Genomic DNA, 14493 nt, shown 5'->3' with positions numbered 1-14493 from the left:
TTCTCACCCTTGTTCATGTTTATATTACTTTTTGGGTTTTAAGTCCCTTTTTTAATTTTTAAGCTCTACCTAATGTACAGTGTATCACAAAAGTGAGTACACCATTCACATTTCTGCAAATATTTCATTATATCTTTTCATGGGACAACACTATAGACATGAAACTTGGATATAACTTAGAGTAGTCAGTGTACAACTTGTATAGCAGTGTAGATTTACTGTCTTCTGAAAATAACTCAACACACAGCCATTAATGTCTAAATAGCTGGCAACATAAGTGAGTACACCCCACAGTGAACATGTCCAAATTGTGCCCAAATGTGTCGTTGTCCCTCCCTGGTGTCATGTGTCAAGGTCCCAGGTGTAAATGGGGAGCAGGGCTGTTAAATTTGGTGTTTTGGGTACAATTCTCTCATACTGGCCACTGGATATTCAACATGGCACCTCATGGCAAAGAACTCTCTGAGGATGTGAGAAATAGAATTGTTGCTCTCCACAAAGATGGCCTGGGCTATATGAAGATTGCTAACACCCTGAAACTGAGCTACAGCATGGTGGCCAAAGTCATACAGCGGTTTTCCAGGACAGGTTCCACAGGCTTCGCCAGGGTCGACCAAAGAAGTTGAGTCCACGTGTTCGGCGTCATATCCAGAGGTTGGCTTTAAAAAACAGACACATGAGTGCTGCCAGCATTGCTGCAGAGGTTGAAGACGTGAGAGGTCAGCCTGTCAGTGCTCAGACCCTACGCCGCACACTGCATCAACTCGGTCTGCATGGTCGTCATCCCAGAAGGAAGCTGACGCACAAGAAAGCCCGCAAACAGTTTGCTGAAGACAAGCAGTCCAAGAACATGGACTACTGAAATGCCCTGTGGTCTGACGAGACCAAGATAAACTTGTTTGGCTCAGATGGTGTCCAGCATGTGTGGCGGCACCCTGGTGAGAAGTACCAAGACAACTGTATCTTGCCTACAGTCAAGCATGGTGGTGGTAGCATCATGGTCTTGGGCTGCATGAGTGTTGCTGGCACTGGGGAGCTGCAGTTCATTGAGGGAAACATGAATTCCAACATGTACTGTGACATTCTGAAACAGAGCATGATCCCCGCCTCATGGCAGTTTTCCAACAGGATAACGACCCCAAACACAACCTCCAAGATGACAACTGCCTTGCTGAGGAAGCTGAAGGTAAAGGTGATGGACTAAACCCAATTGAGCACCTGTGGCGCATCCTCAAGTGGAAGGTGGAGGAGTTCAAGGTGTCTAACATCCACCAGCTCCGTGATGTCATCATGGAGGAGTGGAAGAGGATTCCAGTAGCAACCTGTGCAGCTTTGGTGAATTCCATGCCCAGGAGGGTTAAGGCAGTGCTGGATAATAATGGTGGTCGCACAAAATATTGACACTTTGGGCACAATTTGGACATGTTCACTGTGGGGTGTACTCACTTATGTTGCCAGCCATTTAGACATTAATGGCTGTGTGTTGAGTTATTTTCAGAAGACAGTAAATCTACACTGCTATACAAGTTGTACACTGACTACTCTAAGTTATATCCAAGTTTTATTTCTATAGTGTTGTCCCATGAAAAGATATAATAAAATATTTGCAGAAATGTGAGGGGTGTACTCACTTTTGTGATACACTGTATGTTTCATGTCACATTACTGATCTGTGAATCTTCAAGCTCTGCAAGTCTTGCAGCTTAAAAGATCGGCTTCAGTAAGCCTAAGCCTTCAGTGGCTCGTAGTGTGCAATAAAGTAAGCCGTTTTCTCTAATGAAAGCTCTTCAGATGAAGAGTTCAGAAGGAACCCATGTCTGTACAGTCAGTTCTTCCGATCACTTCCCTCAGACCCAACTAGATAAATTGTTTGTTTTAGTACAGTTATTTGAATCCTTAGTAGAATCTAGCCTGATTTATGTATCAGTGGTGCGGAGAAGGGCCTTATGAATACGCATACATCATGTTGCAACTAATTGACATACCTGTAAAACCAACTATGCACTGTGCAGATCTGTGGTGCTGTGCATCAAGAGAATGCAGAATGATATTCTCTATTAATGGGGATGAATTGGGACCAGAAATACACCCAATCCAGACCAAAACTACCACAAAATTAAATCAGGAAAATATGTGATTGGTTGGCAGTATACATTTTTGAACAGTGTTATGAAATACAGGAAAAATAATAATTTCAATAAAAAACATTTAAATGGAATTGTCTCTGAATTGATTTTTTAAAATATTTGATTTATACTAGTTCGGTACATTTCTATTGACTTGTATAAAAGTTAAAAATTCAGTAAAACTTTGTATCGTATGAACCTACATCTGTATAACCAAAAGCATATCTACACCTGTCAGTCACTCATTGCTCACATATGGAATCAGTGATAAAAATTACATGCTTTCACAGTTTTTGTCTACTCAAAGCTATTGGAATTATGGCTCCCTTTCTCTGTTGAGTGCCTGTCACACAACTTACAAACCTTATTTCCAAAGGAGTTGGAACATTTGTAAAACAAAGAATCTGTGATTTATTAACTCTTTTTAATCTGTAATAAACTGATGAAAGTACAAAGGAAACATTTCTAATGTTTTCACTGATCAACTTCATTGTATTCTGTAAATATGCACACATTTAGAATGTAATGCTTGAAACACACTTCTAAAAAATGGGACACTGTTTGATTCCCCTTTTCATGATGCACCATACACTTTCAATAGGAGACAAAGCTGGACTGAAGGCCGGCCAGTAAAGCACATGAATTTTGAATATGTGGTTGTAGCGCATACAGAATGAGGCCTGACATCGTTTTGCTAAAATAATGATGGACTTCCCAGGAAAAGACATCACCCTAATGGCAGCCTGTGTCTCTCTCCAATATAAGCCTCCACAACAGTGGTACCTTTACACATATTCAAGTCACCCATGCATAACGAACGCTGGCTTTTGCACCCTTTACTGATAATAGTCTGGATGGTCCGTGGACTTATCTGACCACAGCACACATCATTTAGGATCATCTGAGATGAGCTCAGGTCCAGAGAGGCATTTCTGAATAATTTATTTAGGACTTTTTCTGTGTAATTTAATTTTAGGTTGCATTTCTTGATGAAGTGGTAGACTGTGTCTACTCTTGAGCCCATGTGGATATATTTATCCCAGTAGGCTGACTGTTTTTCCTGCAATGCCACCTGAGAGCTCAAAGGTCACACACATTTAGCAGTGGTTTTTGGCTTTGCCCTACATTGACTGAGATTTCTCCAGATTCTCTAATTTATTTGACAATATTATGAACGGTAGATGGTAAGACTAATTTATTTGCAATCTTGCATTAATAATGTTTTTTTAACTTACTGACAATTCTCTCGAAGTTTGGCACAAAGTGGTGAGCCACAACCCATCATTGCCGAGGATTCCCTGACCTGTTAACAATTCACCTGCCTCTTGTAAAACACCTTAATTTAATATATAATAATAAATAATATAATATTCTCTAACACTCTTATTTCACCTCTGTTCCAACTTTTTTGGAATGTGTTGCAGGCATCAAATTCTAAATGTGTTTCTGTTTACCAAATTCATTTAAATTGATTAGTGACACTTTTGTCAACTAAATAAAGATCCAGGTGTATTTAAAATTACAGATTTTTAAATGTTTTATTTTTATTTTTATAACATCCCAACTTTTTTGGAAATGGGTTTTGTACTTAAAAAAGAATCAAATAATTAGCTAGGTCAGCACAAAAGTTCTCCTTGGAAATGTTAATGTGAATGTAGTCCTTATGAATATTGATACATATACCCATTTAAAGCCTACTAGCCTAGAAACTATTTTTGTCTAAAAACTACTGAAATATAAAATAGAAAGCAGGCACTGGCAAAACATCAACCACTTCAAATTTTCCTTAGGGCCAGACACAGGTTGATATTCAAATGTGGCTTCATCTGGAACTGTCTCACAGGATTCATCACATTTACTTTCTTTCATTGCTTCCTTCTATAAGCACACAATCATATTTAGGGAAGCAGTGCTGAAAAGTAGGTCAGATTCAGGGCTGTCTACCCTATTTTTAAAAAGCAGGATAGGAGTTCTGCTGTGTATTAAACAAAACAGGAAACTGCCCCGCCAATGCCAGAGGTGCCAACATGCTTGATAAGTATGTGGGTGATGGTGTTTTTTTTCTTCTACAACACTGTGATATTTGGGATGATATTTTTAAACCATCAATCATCATCTCCCAGGACTGCATTCTTTTTCCATCCCCTGGATTTACTGTCTTTTTTAATGAAACATATTTATCACTCTAATCTTTTCCGGGCGGCCCCTGTCTCATCTATATCTGTAGTAGCAGCTGTCTGTGGTTGCTCGGCTGTCAGGGCCAAGTTCTGATTTCCAGCTGTGAGGGATTGGTTTACTCTACTAAATGCCCCATAGCACAAAAGATCACATATTGGGTTGTGTTTATGAAGCATGGATGGTGTCCCACTAAAATCTTTCAGTATATAAAACATATTAGTGATCAAGCATAAATGTTATCATGTCATGTTAGTCATTTAAGTGTTGCTGCAAATCTAAAAAGCATATGATATACATGATTAAACATTTATTTTATATACCTCTTAGCCAAGGTATGGCTGAAAATCCTGAAATTATTTATTAGAACAGGTGTCTCTGGTTTTGGTCATATGGCCATTATACAGTGTACGAAATTCTGCCATGTATTAGTTTTGGTAAATATTTGCTATCATTTCAGTATGCCCATATTTTTCTCAAAATATATTTGATAATTAAACACAATACATTTTTAACCCATATAGTTATTTCCCTAACAGATTTGGAGTGAATGCAAAGTTTTAGAATTTGTACTTCGTCATCTTGCTGTAATCATGTATAGGTTTTTAGAGAGATAATACTCCTCTGATGTATCTGCACAGTCAAACCATGCACTGCACTGATTTCAGTGAATGACTGACTGTGGCTATGATGCATATGACAACAACCTGTCAAGTCACATTTAAATATCTAAGTGGCTGCTGCCTGGGGATATTTGCTTTTTATATGGTAAGTTAAAAATATACATACAGCAACTTAAATTATTTATTTGTTGTAGAAAGTTCTATGTCATTTAACTTTTTGGCTTGGCTTTTTAATCCATTTTAAGTACTTGAGATTAACAACAGCTGTTTACTTTTCTGTATGTTTCTTCTTTGACTAAACCTATTAAAAATACATGGAACACTGGTCTCTTACCAAGGTCAGGCAGAATTGTCAAATTATCAGTTGTAATCAACTTAAAAACTGTTCTAACAGTTCTAACATCATTATGAACTGGATGCACATGCTTTGGAACTGGCACTGTAATGCTTTTCTTTAAATTTGTTGCTGATTGCATGCAAAGCAGGAGTGCAGACTTCTTTCTTCACATCAGCTTTTAAGCCAATTGTGATTAAAAGCTTGTGTTTAAGTTTGGTTACATTTAAGTTTAAAATTTCATGATATACCGTACATGTACCTTATGGAAATGTTTGTAATTTTAACTGTAAGTGTTTTTACTTAGACTCTAGAACATGTTTTACTTGAACATTTTTAGAAGTAGCTTAAATGCACTGGTGTTTTATCTATCAGGATTAAGCCTTTTTGATTACTGGTGGGTGTCAGAGACTGAAGCAACCACTGGCAACAAACATATATATACAGTCAATTCTTGTGTGCCCACATTACAGTAGTTGGCACTACCTTTAACTTGCAGCAAGTGACCAACCAGGTGAAAAACATGTGAATCTGAATCTTTACACGTTAGAAAAAAAACATAGGGGAATTGAGTATATTTTCAAGTTTTTTTTTTTTTGTCAATACACATCCATTCCTCAGGTCTGCAACACATTCCAAAAAAGTTGGGATGGGGGCAATTTAGGGCTAGTAATGAGATTTAAAAAACTAAATAATGATATGATTTCAAACAGGTGATATCAACAGGTGATTGTAATCATGATTTGGTACAAAAGTAGAATCCACTTTGAAGAGCAAAGATGGGCAGATGATCTCCAGTTTGTCAACAAATGAGTGAGAAACTTATTGAAATGATTAAAAACAATAATTCTCAAAGAAAGATTAAAAGGAATTTACATGTTTCTCTTAAAATTATTAAACGATTCAGTGTTGTGTAATTTTCACTGCTGTGATGGCAGCATTAATGCAGAAAAGTACATTGAGATTTTAGAGGAACATATGCTGCCTTCAAGATTAAATCTTTTTTCAGGGACGTCCATGCATTATTCAAGACAAATTCAAGATGCATTTTGCAAAACCACATGCAACACATGACAAAGCATGGCTGTGAAAAAAGAGGGTATGGCTACTGGACTGGCCGGCCTGTCCCCACTATCAAACGTGTGGAGAATTTTGCATACCGTTGCTGTTAAGATATGTTTGCAGGAAGAATAAGCCAAAATAACACCTGACACACTTCATTGCTTAGTATCATCAGTGCCAAAACATCTTTTGAGTGTTGTGGGAAGAAATGGCAACATTACAAAGAAATAAATGCTTTACCATCCCAACTTCTTTTAAACGTGTTGCAGGCCTGAAATGCTGGAATAGATTTATATGAACAAATGAAATATCTTGGGTTCATACTATCTAAAATGAAAAGTCAAAGTAAATGTAAGAAACACTGCATTTTTTTATTTGCATTTTCCATACTGTAGCAACTTTTTCTGATTTGGGGTATGACTATATTTTTGATAGATATTCAGATTATATTTCTTTTTGATCAATTCACATTCTGATCCCATGTGACAGTACTCACAGTGGCATGACGTTTTTTTTTTCCTGAAATGCTGCCTGAGGGCTTGTAAGTGTACACCTTACCTTAAGCTGGCTGGACATACCATGCCAAGCCATGGGCATTATTAGAGAGTCTCCCTTCCAAGTTGCAGCTATAACAGTCTGCACTCTTTAGGGGAAGGCTTTCCATCTGATTTTGGAGTGTGTCTGTAAGGAAATGGCACTAGTTGAGCACCAATGTTGGTTGGACATGGCCTATTTCACAATTCCATTTCATGTCGAACATGTCCAGTGGGGTTGATCCTCCTCTGTATCAAAACCTTGTCAGCGCTCTGGGGAAAAAGGAGATAACCAAATTTTTTTTTTTGATCCAGTAACCTGCTGGAGGTCACTTTGTAGGGCTAAAACATGGTTCCTCCAGTTCCTCTAAGCACAAAGGGGTAGATACCAGTCTTGCTGCTGGGTTGATGCCCTTCTACAGCTCTTTCCAGCTCTTCTTATGTAATGGTTTGTGTCCTGGTATCTTCTCTATGCTCTTAAGATTGTGATAAAGGCACAGCAAACCTTCTTGAGATTGAGGAGCTTGACTATCTGTGCAACCTGAATGGGCTGCAGACACCTTCTTATGCTACCAGTAACGACAACGACACTAGCATTCTAGAGAAGAATCAGTTAGGAATGATAAGGAGAGTAATTGTCTGTGGCCACCAACTGCAAAACCATTTCCTTTTTGGAGATTGTCTTGGTGTTGCATCGCCAGTGCACCTGTTGTCACTTTTATTTGCACCAAAGCAAGTGAAATTGATTAACAATAGCTTATGCTTTTTAAATAGACAGAGCAAAATCCCTGATGTTTAATTGTTTTGGTGTTACACTGTCATGATTAAGTACAGTGTATCACAAAAGTGAGTACACCCCTCACATTTCTGCAAATATTTCATTATATCTTTTCATGGGACAACACTATAGACATGAAACTTGGATATAACTTAGAGTAGTCAGTGTACAGCTTGTATAGCAGTGTAGATTTACTGTCTTCTGAAAATAACTCAACACACAGCCATTAATGTCTAAATAGCTGGCAACATAAGTGAGTACACCCCACAGTGAACATGTCCAAATTGTGCCCAAATGTGTCGTTGTCCCTCCCTGGTGTCATGTGTCAAGGTCCCAGGTGTAAATGGGGAGCAGGGCTGTTAAATTTGGTGTTTTGGGTACAATTCTCTCATACTGGCCACTGGATATTCAACATGGCACCTCATGGCAAAGAACTCTCTGAGGATGTGAGAAATAGAATTGTTGCTCTCCACAAAGATGGCCTGGGCTATAAGAAGATTGCTAACACCCTGAAACTGAGCTACAGCATGGTGGCCAAGGTCATACAGCGGTTTTCCAGGACAGGTTCCACTCGGAACAGGCTTCGCCAGGGTCGACCAAAGAAGTTGAGTCCACGTGTTCGGCGTCATATCCAGAGGTTGGCTTTAAAAAACAGACACATGAGTGCTGCCAGCATTGCTGCAGAGGTTGAAGACGTGAGAGGTCAGCCTGTCAGTGCTCAGACCATACACCGCACACTGCATCAACTCGGTCTGCATGGTCGTCATCCCAGAAGGAAGCTGACGCACAAGAAAGCCAGCAAACAGTTTGCTGAAAACATGCAGTCCAGGAACATGGATTACTGGAATGCCCTGTGGTCTGACGAGACCAAGATAAACTTGTTTGGCTCAGATGGTGTCCAGCATGTGTGGCGGCGCCCTGGTGAGAAGTACCAAGACAACTGTATCTTGCCTACAGTCAAGCATGGTGGTGATAGCATCATGGTCTTGGGCTGCATGAGTGTTGCTGGCACTGGGGAGCTGCAGTTCATTGAGGGAAACATGAATTCCAACATGTACTGTGACATTCTGAAACAGAGCATGATCCACTCCCTTCGAAAACTGGCAGTTTTCCAACAGGATAACGACCCCAAACACAACCTCCAAGATGACAACTGCCTTGCTGAGGAAGCTGAAGGTAAAGGTGATGGACTAAACCCAATTGAGCACCTGTGGCGCATCCTCAAGTGGAAGGTGGAGGAGTTCAAGGTGTCTAACATCCACCAGCTCCGTGATGTCATCATGGAGGAGTGGAAGAGGATTCCAGTAGCAACCTGTGCAGCTCTGGTTAATTCCATGCCCAGGAGGGTTAAGGCAGTGCTGGATAATAATGGTGGTCACACAAAATATTGACACTTTGGGCACAATTTGGACATGTTCACTGTGGGGTGTACTCACTTATGTTGCCAGCCATTTAGACATTAATGGCTGTGTGTTGAGTTATTTTCAGAAGACAGTAAATCTACACTGCTATACAAGTTGTACACTGACTACTCTAAGTTATATCCAAGTTTTATTTCTATAGTGTTGTCCCATGAAAAGATATAATAAAATATTTGCAGAAATGTGAGGGGTGTACTCACTTTTGTGATACACTGTATATCCTTAATTTTTTGAACAGTGTATATATTTGTTTGAGCTGCTTTTTCCAAGAGCCCTAACCTTAATCCACAAGATTTTGGCCATTTAATGGTCTTTGTATTAAATATTGTAACATTGTTGGAAAGGAAACTGTGTATAACACTTGTTTAAGTTTCTTTTAATTCTTCAGTTCAGTTAATTCTTTAATTCTTTTAGTTCTTTAATTAGATACATTTGAAATGAATTTTTGACCACTGACAATGAGTCCCCTTTCTCTTGTAATATGTACATATGTACAGACAGTTCTTTGTACAGATGATTTTGAAACCTAAAGTTGCCCTATTTATACAGCTGGATTTGGACTATTTTTTTCTAGTCTCTATGGCTACTTTATGATTTTATGAATATTAGTTCAGGCACAGATGTGTTCACACAGCAGATAGATTTTGAATTGAGTTTGGTGGCAAGTACCAGTGATGTCTTACTGAGGAACAGCTGCTTTTTTAACTGTGTCTTTATGCCTATGTTTTGCTGCAGTACCCTATAATTTGTGCGGGGGTGAAAGGAAGATGGGGTAAGCTGGCAGTTGATAGCCTTAGTAGATAATAATCAGTTGATTGTTTCTGGGCCATAGGGAAGACAAGGGATGTTGGGGATGGGGAGGGGGGTTAATAGAAGTGCTGTGGCCAGGGCTCATTTGGTTGCCAAAAGACTAGCATGATCTAACCACACTCACCAACCAAAATGATATTGGAAAAGACAGGTAAGGTAGATCAATAGTTAATCTACCTTAGGACAGGGTTAAAAGGAAACAAATATATGTGAAAGAAACAGTAGGTGAAGTGCTACAGCCAAAAGCAAACACTGTTGTCAGGTTTTAGTAGCTATTGTTTAGCAAAGCAAATTTTAAAGAATCTCAGGGCAAAAAAATGTGTTTTAGATGGACACATACATAACAGGTCTATTACATGTATTCACATTAAAATGTAAACAGTTACCTATTAACTTGCAAGCTAGTTTGCTAGCAGCTAGTTAGATTACCTGCAAACTAAGACACTGTTAATGGTATGATTTTACAGATTTAAATACAACCCTAAATCAGAAAAAGTTGGTATAGTATTAAAAATGCTAAAGGAATGGGTAAAGATTATAGTGACCTGCACAGAGCCCCAATTGGGACAGTGGTAGCCTAGTGGGTAGGGCTTTGGACTATCAACTGGAAGATTGGCGGTTCAAATCCAGGCTCTGCTATGCAGCCACTGTTGGGTCCTTGAGCAAGACCTTTAACCCAGTCTGCTCCAGGGGCGCCATACAATGGCTGTCCCTGCATTCTGACCCCAGCTTCCAAACAAGCTGAGATATGCGAAGAAAGAATTTCATTGTACTGTACAACTGTATATGTATATATGACAAATAGTATATCTTCATCTTCTTCAATGTCAACCCAACTGAGCACCTTAGGGATGAATTTGAATGTTAAAGATATTCACTAAAATTGTAAGAGTTTTAAATTTGTACAACTGATTGTACAGCCAGTAAATCTGAACAACAAGTAAAGTTTTATTAGGTATTTTAACTGAAGCAGTACATGTATTCTTTAGTGGGATAGAAGTCAGGTACAGAAAGACATTTTTCAACAAATATTCTAGGTACAACAGATTGTTTTACTTCTTTGTTCTAAACTTTGTTGTGGAAAAAAATATATTTGACAGTTTTCAGGTTTTTTAAACAAACTTAACATTTAAGAGTCATTAACCATGCAAAATCATTGATATTTATTTGTGGATGGATAGATGGTTTCAAGTTAAAGTTGAAGGCCAACTGTTATTTAGTAGTGTTTCCTAAATATTCATATTGTCAGCTATTCAACAGTCCTCTGCTATTAACTGAAGCCAGTGCATTGCACCACAGCACTTGTTCACTCCAACCAATGCAAATGCTTGAATGACAGCTCTACTCACCACTACATTAATAAAGAAACTTGCATTCTAATTGTTCCTCTAGGTAAAATCAGCAAATTACTGTGGAGATTGAAGTGGAACATCCGTTGCATTGTGGAAAATTATACACAGTTTAGTGGTGAACAGTCCAGGAATGTAATACCTGTTTCCACAAAGCCAATACACCAAGTCTTGATCTGTTTCTGATACTAGTCCTTTTGTTTGTACTTCTCTTCAACTTCTCAAAAAGCCTCAGGAGCTGAAATTCCTCTTAATTATTATTTTTTCTCCTACTGTTCTTGCTTGTAGACTCAGGGTTTTGCTGAGTACTGGATGGGCTCTTCCAGTGCAGGCAGTTGTAGGAAATAATGGCACTGATCAGATATGTGGCCATTCCTGTATAGCCTCCGATCACCAAACACAATGGCTGTATTAGCACAAACAGACAGAAGACGTTGACCGAGGCACTGTTAGGTAGTTCCACGCGGTTGTCCTTAGTTGCTTGTAGCACTCCTAGGAAATAAATAAGTGCTACAGCAGGGTAAAAGGCCAGCTCTACCATGCTGAATTTCAATACACGTAACAAATGTACTGAGAAGAGACGTTTCTTCAAGAGACATTCAACAACTCATTCTAGGTTGGACTGGCAAAACCTTGTGACTTTTAATCTCAAATTGAGATCCAACAAGCTTTATCAAATATTGGCAAATGTTTAACTAAGATAAAGTGTCACTCCCAGCTCTTGGGAAGGACCTTTAGTCTTTGAAGTAGGCAAACAGCCACCTGCTTGGTAAGGTACCAACAGTGATGGCATAGTTACCTTGAAAAAGTAATCTGATTACTGATTACTCCTTTAAAAAGTAACTTAGTTACTTTATGGATTACTTGATTTTAAAAGTAACTAAGTTAGATTACAAGTTACTTTATTAGTTATATAATGCGGAATATTTCAAAGATATTCCCTTGCAATACTTTATCATTTGGCTGCCAACTTGTGTGTACTGATGAGACTCAATTGAATCCCAGAACATGCTAGTGTAAATGCATGGAAAACAAATTTAAATTTTCTTTCAAGAATATGATAGACTGACCAACACTATTACGCTAAATCAGCATTGAAAATTTACTTTACTTTTAATAGCCTTCTACAATGCTGGAGCTTCTTAAAACGGAAGATTTTCTTTTAAATAGAAGTGTTATTTACCTGCTATTAAATTGTTTTCCAACAAAATCCGCCCAATAATAATAATGGCGGATAATCGCCCAATCTGGCAACACTGGAATGCGCAGAGCCAGCTGGCGCTTTTACTCGTAGCGCACCACGAATACTACTAAATAGTACTACTTCTGTAATTGTGTTGGTGGTTGACATTTATGTTGAGTGTATTACCGCACTGTTTTGGTGAAGAACTACTCATCTGAGGTGCGCTGCTCCTGCGTGCAGAAATGCTTCCGCAAAAAAATTGCCGGAAAAGCGGTGGTGGGGGGGCCAGAGGGGTGGCCGAAGATTACTTTATGGTGGCCATGGCAACCACTGGCCACCCCCTGGCTCCGCCCCTGCCAAGAAGAAAGCAAAAATATCTTTTCACTAAGGAAAATGACAAAAATAGTAACGCACAGTAATTTGGATAAGTAACTTTAATCTGATTACTGGATTGGAAATAGTAACGCGTTAGATTACTCGTTACTGAAAAATGTGGTCAGATTAGAGTAACGCGTTACTAAGTAACGCGTTACTGACCATCAGTGGGTACCAATCCTTAGATTCAATCCCGTGTTCTCAAGGCTCTAAGGTTTCACACAGCTGTTATGTTGCTGGGATTACACCTAGGAAATTAATTGGCAACACTATGTACTACATTGCTTTCTGAAACAAAATATTACTGGAATATCAACATTGTCTCACATTCCTAGTGTCTGCTGAGCACAAAACAGGTTCAAGACTTTTTCTAGGAAGAAATATGAAGAGTGACCTTTAGTCTAAGCTGAGGTAAAAGCCTCCCATTGCTTTATCAAGTAAGACATTACAATAAGACATTATTGCAGCTGAACTAAAGGAGAGAACTTCACAGGTTTGTACAGACATTTTAAAGGCCTAAGTAAATAAGTATGCTTTTAATCTGGTCTTGAATGATGAAAACCGAATTTGAACCTTGAACAGAGGCGGGGAGATTATTCCAAAGTTGTGGAGCTGTATATGATAACGCTCTTCCCCCTGCTGTGATTCTAGGAACTGTAAGCAGCCCTGCCCCTTGCAAAGGAGTAAACATGCTGGGTTGTAGTGCTCAATAAGTTTACTCAAATACTGTGTAGCCAGACCATGTAACGCTTTATAAATTAATTAAAGGATATTATAATTAATGCAGAATTCAACTGGCAGCCAGAGCAAAAATAATAAAACATAACTAATATGATCAAACTTTTTAGTTCTAGTAAACATTTGAGCTGCTGCATTTTTAACCAACTGGAGTTTGTTTATTGCTCTACCAGAGCATCCAGTAAAAAAGGCATTGCAATAATCTAATCTTAATGTTATAACTGCATGAATCCATTTTTCAGTGTAACTGACATAAAGTATATTTCATATTTTAGAGATATTACGCAGAAAGAAAGCAGCTAAGTAAAATTACTAATGTGTGCATTAAAAAGGAGGAGTGAATCCATTTGAATCCATGTTTTTTTTTTTTTTTTTTTACAACTGAGCTGGGTATTACAGAGAATGCAGTAAGATTTAACTCCAGAATAGACTTGGGACTAAAATACCTCTGTTTTATTTGAATTTAGTAGAGGAAAGTTACATGACATCCAGTCTTTTATTTCATTTAGACAATATTACTGACTGTGTGAATATCATCAACAGTGAATTCTAATGTCATGTTCATAATTGTCTTTCTAATTGTAGCATGTACTGTGTAAACAGTCCCAATACTGACCCCTATGGAACATGATATGTTACTTTTGTAGTTTCCAAGCTTTTATATTTAAATGAACAAATTGTGTTGTCAGTAAAATTAGATTTAAACCAGGAGAATGTGAGTCCTTTAACACATATTATCAGACACATGAATAGATCATAAATTACCCTAATTATTGCAGTTTAAATACTATTGTTAAAATCCTTATTAAAATGTTTCATGAAGTCCTGATTTAAATGTTTTATGAATATTATTTCTGTGCAGATAAGAACATAATTGTTGGGAAACAATTTGAATATTGAATATTTGAAACAAATGGAAGGTTTGTTATCTGTCTATTATTATACAGCACATGAATAAAGATTGGTTTTATTTAATCAGAGGTTTA

This window comes from Trichomycterus rosablanca, chromosome 24, assembly GCF_030014385.1.
Source record: "Trichomycterus rosablanca isolate fTriRos1 chromosome 24, fTriRos1.hap1, whole genome shotgun sequence".
NCBI lineage: Eukaryota > Metazoa > Chordata > Actinopteri > Siluriformes > Trichomycteridae > Trichomycterus > Trichomycterus rosablanca.
Note: the sequence above shows the minus strand (reverse complement) of the source record.